We start from the raw sequence: 8,882 nt of genomic DNA on the forward strand, positions 1-8,882 counted from the left end.
CCCAGGTACAAATCCTTTCTGTGCCCTCTGTTTCTGTAGGATATAAGCTTCATCCCAAATTTTGCCTTCCTTTTCTGGGCCCAGTGCTGATCATCCTGTTAAGCCTCCTGTATGGTCCCTGTCTGTTTTAACTGTGTACAGGTTTATCTCCATGGTCCAACATGGTCCAACAGTTTCAGATTAAATTTTTGTTACCACAAGGGTAGAAGCTGGTTTCAGACATGGAATACCTCGATTTAGATCAGAGAGAGAGAGAGAGACTTCTACTCTCCTGGGCAGGATGGCACCCACTCCCAGCAGGAAGTAGTTACAGAAGAAAGAGACTTCCACCCCAATTCCCAAGAAGTATCTTAAGTATGAAGTCTCTCGGTGGGCAGTTGGTAGGGAACTGCTGACCAAAACCACCTTCCTTGGCCAGACACAATGATAACCACTTGCTTGAGTTGTCTCACAACAGAAAGTCTGGATAAAGGATGCAGTGCTGCCATCAAAAGCCAACTGGGAGAATTTGGGGGGCCAAAAGAAGGAGGGAGAAGACAATATGCCCTGCCAACTTCCCAGAAACCCTCACAGTGGAATCCACCTTGGCTGAAAGATGTGTGCACCACCAGGAAGGATCCTGAGTCTGACCAAACATGGGCCAAGGAAGATGATTGGCCAGGGACAGCCTGGAAACTGACCCCATTACCGTAAAACCTGAGACGGCGAGCCAAGGGACAGAGCAGTTCTCCTAAGTTCCCTTACCCTGCTGCTCTCTGCCCGGGTGCCCCTTCCCAATAGTCTTTTGCTTTGTCAGTATGTGTGTCTCCTCAGGCAATTTATTTTCTGAGTGTTAGACAAGAGCCCACTCTCAGGCCCTGGAAGAGGTCCCTTTTCCTACATTTTCCCCATCAGATTAACAAAAGTTAAATTGATCCTTCACAACCAATTGGCAAGGATTGTGAAGGAAATCATCTACTATCATTGGAAATGTTAATAGATACAGATTTTCTTTTTACACTTAAAAAAATTGCAGCATCGTAGGACAAAATAGACTTGATTTTTTAAAATAACATGCTTCAATTTTATCAGTAAGACTTATGAAGGAATATAATTTTGGGTGCAGGTAGTGTTGCTACAAGTCTCCTGAGAGACGTGACTTAACCTTGCTCTTCAGTGAGGCCATGTCATAATTTCATGCAGCCCTTACTTAAAATATGCCCCCCTTATTCTTGATCCCCACTCCCACTCACTTCCCCCACTGGGCACCTGAATCTCATTTGTCTTTAAGAATGGATTTTTCTTCTAAATATGAAGTACTGCTTTGCATGTATAAGTGTTAATTTACTGATACGTTCATTTTTATGTATATACTGTATAGGAATTAATTTATTATGTTGGGCTTTGCTTTATAGTTACTGGATTTACTTAAAAGCAGTATTGGTATTTGCTTTTATAGTACCATGTGAATGACAGTAATACTTTATTTTTCAGAAATTGTGTTTTCTTTGCCTGCAATCTACCAGTACTCACTAATAATAATATATTTCATTTTAATGATTTATATTTTATCAGGTTAATGGAAGAATACCACACTTCTCCAGTATTGTTTCCAAAAGGATTCCATTACACGTTATACTGAATTCACATGAACACAAAACTATGTTTTTAGTGTCGGGGAAAAAGAAATTTTCCTCTACCCTTCTAGGTTGTTCTGGCTGGTCTAACTGTCACAGGAATGTGGACCCCTTCCAGGGCCTTAGAGTGGACTGTTGTCTAACTCTTGGAAATGAATTATCTGAGAAGACACACGTGCTGACAAAGCAAAAGACTTTATTGGGAAGGCTCCCGAGTGGAGAGCAGGAAGGTAAGGGAACCCAGGAGGACTGCTCTGTCACGTGGCTCGCAGTCTCGGGTTTATGGTAATTGGGTTAGTTTCCCGGTTGTCTCTGGCCAGTCACTCTGACTCTGGGTCCTTCCTGGTGGTGCACAGGTCACTCAACCAAGATGGATTCCAGCAAGAAGGATTCTGGAAGCTTGGTAGGACATATTAAATGGAGCCTCTTCTCTCCTATTGAACTTCCCCGAATTCTTCGGGTTGGTGGTATCTTGTTAGATCTGCAGTCCTTACCAGGACCTCCTGTTGTAAGAGAACTCATGGGCCTGGCCAGGGAGGGTTGTTTCAGTCACTGAAACAACTCAATGTAACAACTAAATTGACATGAGACATATTGTATATTAACGCATATATGTGGAATCTAGAAAAATAGTATAGATGATCTTATTTGCCAAGCAGAAATAGAGACACAGATGTAGAGAACAAATGTATGGATACCAAGGGGGAAAGCAGAGGGTGGGAGGAATTGGGAAATTGGGATTGGCACATATACACTATTGATACTATGTATAAAATAGACAACTAATGAGAACATACTGTATAGCACAGGGAACTCTACTTAATGTACTGTGGTGACCTAAATGGGAAGGAAATCCGAAAAAGAGGGGATATTTGTCTATGTATAGCTTATTCCTTTCGTTGTACAGTAGAAACTAACACAACATTGTAAAGAAACTCTACGCCAATAAAAATTAATTTAAAAATAAATTGACATGAAACAGATTGACAGAAGATAATCAAATGAAGTTCAATAACATGGATACATGGGAGAGGCCCAGGAAGACTGAGTAACTCACCAAAATAGCCAAAGCTTCACCTCAAATACATCTTCAGCTAAAGACAAAAGAGGATGTTGAGGGTGGGAGGATCAGTATTGGGAGTTGACCAGGAGAAGCACAGTAAACAAGGGTAGGGTTGTTTATGCAGATTTAAGTCCTTGCTTCTTTCATTGATAAGAGTTTCTAGAGATTTGGTCATCCTCCTTTCTGGTACAGAAAGGGAGACAACCTTACAAAGGGAAATTTCCCTTATAAATGTAAATGTTTCCTAAGGGACCTGCTTGGTGTTCACAGTTTTCCTGAATGTTTGCAGTTTCTTAAAAGATAAACAGCTTAAAATAATTGATATGCCAGAAACATATTTTGAGGTGGTCATTTTCTCTCCACTACATCAGCTACAACACCTTTTTAACTTTCTCTTCAGCTAAATCTTTTTTTAATCCTGTTATGAAAAATTTAAAGCTTATACAAAGTAGAGAGAATAGGATAATAAACCTCCATTCAGTCATCACCCAGAGTGATTATCCTTTCTACAACTTAAGAATCACTTTAGAATTATGTTCTATATATATAAATAGAATGGACTTAGATTATTTCTCAAGAATTTCCTTATGAAGTCAGTTTGCATCTATGAACCAGAGCTTGAGTAAAAAAAGAAAAAAAGAACATTGCTCACCACCTGGCTCTCAAGGGTTAAGAGGCCACCCACACCAGTCATCCCCCCAACAGTGGACCCTGTTAGGAATTCAGGGTGAAAACCAGGATGAGGCACTCTGTGCTTTGGATAAATGAGCCCCTAGATAGTTAGATGCATACCTCAGAAAGAATTTTCAATGATCCCAGATTCTTGCATCTTCCCACACATAGAAAAGCACTAACTTCATTCACTTGAGGTATCTTTTTTTTGTGACTTGCAGTAATATAAGCAGATAGGTTAGGGTGTCCTTGGCAAAAGATGATCAGGCATGGCTTTCTTGACATAAGAGAGACTGTTTTGACCTAAGCCTTTTTGTGATCTAAGCCTGGCCTCAATGCTTGCCCTTGAACAGGTCTCAGTAGTCAATGATCGTAAGGGAACAAATGAATGCAGGAACAGAGAAAAGACAGTCAAATGATAGTGCAGTGATAAAGCAGAGTCCTAGTTCCTCCTCAAAGGATATATGTAATAATACACTTTTGCATTCTGCAGGAACTAAGGCCCCCCACCCAGGTGGAGGATGGAACGATGATGTTGACACTCTTGACTTCAGTCAACTAAAGTTTGGAGTCTGTTGACCTTTATCCCAATTCTATACCTAATTCTCCTCTGCTTGAGCCCCTTCATGAACATGCATGTACCCTTAGCTTAAAACCTCTCAGATTTTGCTGTTCTGGGATACACTGCTTTGGGAAGATCCCTGCTGTTCTTACTTGCTGCACGTAATAAATCCTTCCTTCTCCTGAACTTTGGTGTGGTTCTGTCTTTTGACACCCACCAAGAAGCAAACCCCCTTTTCTGATAACAACATAACATATAATACCACAGCAGATTGAAGGCAGAAGCAAATATGGTAAGCCAGATGTCTTCTATTAAGCCAGAAATTAAAGATGCTGGCAAAAGTGTAAAACAATGTCACTCTTCTCACTATTTTTGTTTTAGAAATATATTTTTCATATTAATATGTGATGACTTTATTATTTTTAAGTGACTTCAATTTTTCTGTTTTATTCATAATAGCAGCTATCAATTGACATTACCAACATAAACAAAACTTCTTTTAGGGTCCTGATTAATATTTAAGGGTATAGGGGAGGAAAACTAACTTTCCCCCTACCCTTCTAGGTTCTTGGCTAAAAACCCCCTGTAGTAAAAAAACCAGATTAACAGGAGAAACAAAAAGTTAACTACGTATGCCATCTACATCTGGCAGCAACACAAAGACATGGAACTAAAAAGGTGGCCAGAGGATTATGATTTATATACCATCCTGAGCTATGGAAAGGGATGGGAGCCTGGGATTGCCAAGGGGGAGCAGTTCCTGGGAAGGTGAGAAGAGGAGCTGGTAGACAAAGGTTGTTATGCTTGCAAGAGAGGCTGTTTCTGCTGGTAGCTCCTGTTTCAGGCCCCCTTTCTAATGAAACTCTCCTTACCAAAGGGTAACTTCTACTCTGTTTTCAGAGCTTCTGTGTCTAAAGTTCTACAAAATAGTCAGCTCAAAATAATCTTTATGCCAAAGAGGCTTATTCTGCTACCCTTCAGTGTAAACGTGTCTTGAGATAAAAAAGTGAGAACCACTGCTCTAAAGTTCTAAAAGGAAGAAAAATAGGATGAAGATGGATCACAAGAGAAAAGTTTGCCATTTAACCTGGAGAGGTGTCTCCTTGTCTTAAAAAGAAGGTAAAGAGCATGGATTCCCATCTGATTCAGGTCTTACAAATTTATTACAGGAAGATGAGGGATTTCCTATCTGATAGCCTATATATTTTATCTACATATTTATTCACTTAGTTTTTTTCTTGGTATAAGTTACTGTAAACAATGTTTAAAGGGTTCTGGTTTCAAGTCATGTTTAGAAACTCACTGCCTATACCCAGATTGTAAAAATGGTCTCCAATATTTTCTTATATATTTATGTGAGGGTTAATTTTTCTTGTCAACTTGACTGGCTGTGGGGTGCCTAGGTTAAACATTTCTGGGCGATGAAAGTAGATGAAGTCACAGGGTGTGAGGAGACAAGAGATGACAAGAGGGCCCAGGACTGAGCCCTTGGTCATTCCAACCTTGAAAACCCAGGGAGAGAAACTTCGGATGCCAAACGAAATGGAATAAGCCTGCTAGTGTCTATCTCTCCCACTGATTTTGATCTTGGAGAGGCAGCAGTGGGCAGTGGCTTGAAGCCACTAAGGTCTTAGTTCTCTGCCCAGGAATCAGACCTGGGTAGCCTGGATGAAAACCAGGAATTCTTGACCAGCAAGGTCTAGAGGCTAGATTTCCCTGGCTCTTGCCCCCAGTGAAAACTGCATTTCTCAGGAGGTAAGAACTGTTAAAACAGGTACAAAGTATATTATTAGAGACACAACACAACAAATGCGAGAGCACACAGAGAAACGGTCTGTTTATTTAAGATAGAGGCAAGGTAGAGATACACACCCAGAGAGGAAGGGTGTGGGCCTCCCCCCGCAATGAGGAGTGCAGTAAAGAGGCTGTGAAATCATTTATATAGGGCAGTTCTTCCCGGTCTTTGTTTACCCTAGCCAATTATCTGGTTTCCTTTTCCACATCTGACCTGCCCTAGGGCCCTCCCCACCACGCGTGCGCCACTTTTTTCCAAGATGGATTCCAGCCCAGAGGCCTAGGGGGAGCCTTGGCATCACCTCTTCTGGGGTGGTGCCCCCTCCTTTTTGACCCGCAAGGGGTCTTTCTGCCCACGTGCAGTGTCTCCCTTGCCCCAAGGATGGGAAATATGTGGCCTCCTGATCTTTACTCCAACAGGGTTTAGCCCCTCTGTCCTCAGGAGACAAAGCCTGGCTATTTACCCTGTTTCTGTAGTTATTTCTCTTTCGAAGAGCAAACAGGAGGCAGGTTGTAAATATCTAACCTGGAGCCCACCTATCTCCTGTCTCAGGAAATGCAAACAGAAGGCTAGTTGTAAGTGTCTGGCCTGAAGCCCATCTTTTTCTCACCCCAAGAAATGTAAACAGGAGGCCAGCTGTAAATGCCTAGCCTGGAGCCCATCTATCTCCTGCATCAATTTCAACTGAAACCTGGAAAAAATACAAAAAGCAGTTACCTGAGGACTCTGAAAAGTAATTAAGGGCAGGCGGACTGGGGAAGGAAGGTAAAACTTGTAGAGCAAGCTGTAAGGTGGCAGTGAGTTTCCTGGGGTTTCCCTCCTTTACTCTCAGCTTTGACCCAAGAGTGGGATGGTGAATCGAAGACGGCAAACCCTTGGAGAAAGACCCTTCTAGTGAGAGGACAGGGAAAGGGCACATGGAGAGTGTGAGTTCTCACCTTGCTCTGCCTGAGACCAGTTCACGACCCAGCAGGGAAATTGCACTCGCGGGCTACAGAAACGGTGGAAAGAGACCACTTCTTACAAAGTGTGTGTGTGTGTGTTGGGGGGGTGGATTCTCCTGTTATTTTTTCTCTTTTGCCACTTTGTCCTCAGGGAAGGCCTGATTGCTCAGAACTGCGCAATAGCATGGGAGGCTAAGTTTTCAGGAAAACACCATCTTTTTGTCCACATGTAATAGGAAAAGAAAGTCAGTGAGTGTGGGGAAAGCAGGTGGGACCTGGAGAAGGGAATTCCCTAACTCTGTGGATAGCTCCAGGCCCACCTCTAGCTGCTCTGAGAAATGAGCTGCCATGTAAACCCACAGAAAGTCCCAGACAGCTCCTGAGTGGCTCATGCCTGGGGCACATCCAAATATATTAAAAGCCTCTTAAAAATCAACAAGAAAGCAAACAACCCAGTTTTAAAAATGGACAAATGACTAGAACAGACATTTCATCAAAGAAGATAAAGAGATGGGAAATAAGCACACGAAAGATGCTCAAAATCCTAGCCATCGGTGAAATGCAAATTAAAAACAAAGATACTACTACATGCCTATTACAATAGATAAAACTTTTGAAGAGTGACAATGTCAAGCTCTGGCCAATAGGCTGAGGCTGGAACTCAAGTTGCTGGTAGGTGTGCAAAATGGCACAGTTACTTTGGAAAATAGTTTGTCAGCTTCTTTTAAAGTTAGACCAGGGCCGCAGTGGCGGAGGAAGCGGCACCTGCAGCGGTAGCAGCAGCTACAAGCTCCCCATGCCGGGGCGCCCCTGCACGCGCCCCAGGAGCCGCCCGCCGCGCCCCCAGGAGTCCTCCGACTTGCCTTCAGCCTTTCGCGCCACCTGCAGCCTCAGCCCCAGCAGTAGGCACAGCCACCGGCACAAAGCCAGCCCCAGGTCCTGCTGCAGCTCCTCCAGACACAGTCCCTGCGCCGACACCATGGAGGTTGGGATGCTCTTCTCCAAAATCAACTTGCTTGCCCACCTGCGCGTCGCACCCTGCCACGACCTGCACGGCACCAAGCTGGCACCCGGCAAGGAGAAGGAGCCCCTGGAGTCGCAGTACCAGGTGGGCCCACCACTCAGGCATCTGTGTCGCCGACAACTTGCCAGTGGCCAACAAGCACATGGAGAAGGACCGGATCTCCGACGGCGGAGAGCTGCCTAATGGCACCCGAGTGTCTGTGGAAGTGGTTCTGCTGAAGAAGGTGAGCTCGGGCTTCCCCGGCGTCATTAGGCTCCTGGACTGGCTCAAGAGGCCCGACAGTTTCGTCCTGATCCTGGAGAGGCCTGAGCTGGCGCAAAACCTCTTCGACTTGATCACGGAAAGTGGGGCCCTGCAGGAGGAACTGGCCAGCAGTTTCTTCTGGCAGGTCCTGGAGGCACCGTGACATCAAGGACCAGAACATCATTATCCGCCTCAGTCGCTGCGAGCTCAAGCTCATCGACTTCAGGTCAAGGACGCCGTCTACACGGACTTCGATGGGACTCGAGTGTACAGTCCTCCAGAGTGGATCCGCTGCCATGGCTACCATGGCAGGTCGGCGGCCGTCTGGTCCGCCTGACTGACCCCTGTTCTCTGGTGCACACCGGCTCTCAACTAAATGTTAAGTATTAAATGAAATGAAATGCCTGTGTATGGAGACATTTTTAGTTGTCACAACTGGAGGTTGCTACAGGCATCCTAGCAGTCAGAAATACTGCTAAATATCCTACAACACACAGGACAGTCACCATAACAAAGATTATACCACCCAAAATGTCCGTAGTGCCAAGGTTAGAGAACCCTGCCTTAGAGAAAAAAGGGAAAAGAATTAACTCAATTCATGTGAAGAAAAACGGCCTCCAGCAGAAGCCTGGGTGGGTGGGTGGGTGGGTGGGCGTGTGTGTGTGTATGTGTGTGTTTGTGTGTGTGTTTGGCTGCACTGTGAAGTTTGTGGGATCTTAGTTCCCTGACCAGGAATCAAACCTGGGCCCTCAGCAGGGAAAGCACGGAGTCCTAACCACTGGACAGCCAGGGAATTCCCAAGCATGGGTATATTAAAATTCCCTCAAACACTGCTGGCTCTCACCCGATGTAGCTTTAGGAATTCATTTGTGTGAACTTTCCACTGGTGCTACGGGGACAGAATCCAGGCTGTACTGTTTGAAGAGTACATGGCAAAAGAACCCAAAACAAACTAGAAAATAT

General features: G+C 44.4%; 1 pseudogene across 1 annotated transcript; it reads left to right on the forward strand.

Moving 5' to 3' along the window:
- The first annotated feature begins 7,527 nt into the window (after window positions 1-7,527).
- On the forward strand, window positions 7,528-8,432 carry LOC308615623 (serine/threonine-protein kinase pim-1-like; annotated as a pseudogene). Its single transcript has one exon. The product of its transcript is annotated as a serine/threonine-protein kinase pim-1-like (transcript).
- Window positions 8,433-8,882: the final 450 nt, after the last annotated feature.

Source organism: Mesoplodon bidens (genome assembly GCF_964165515.1).
Source record: "Mesoplodon bidens genome assembly, chromosome: 1".
Taxonomy (NCBI): Eukaryota; Metazoa; Chordata; class Mammalia; order Artiodactyla; family Ziphiidae; genus Mesoplodon; species Mesoplodon bidens.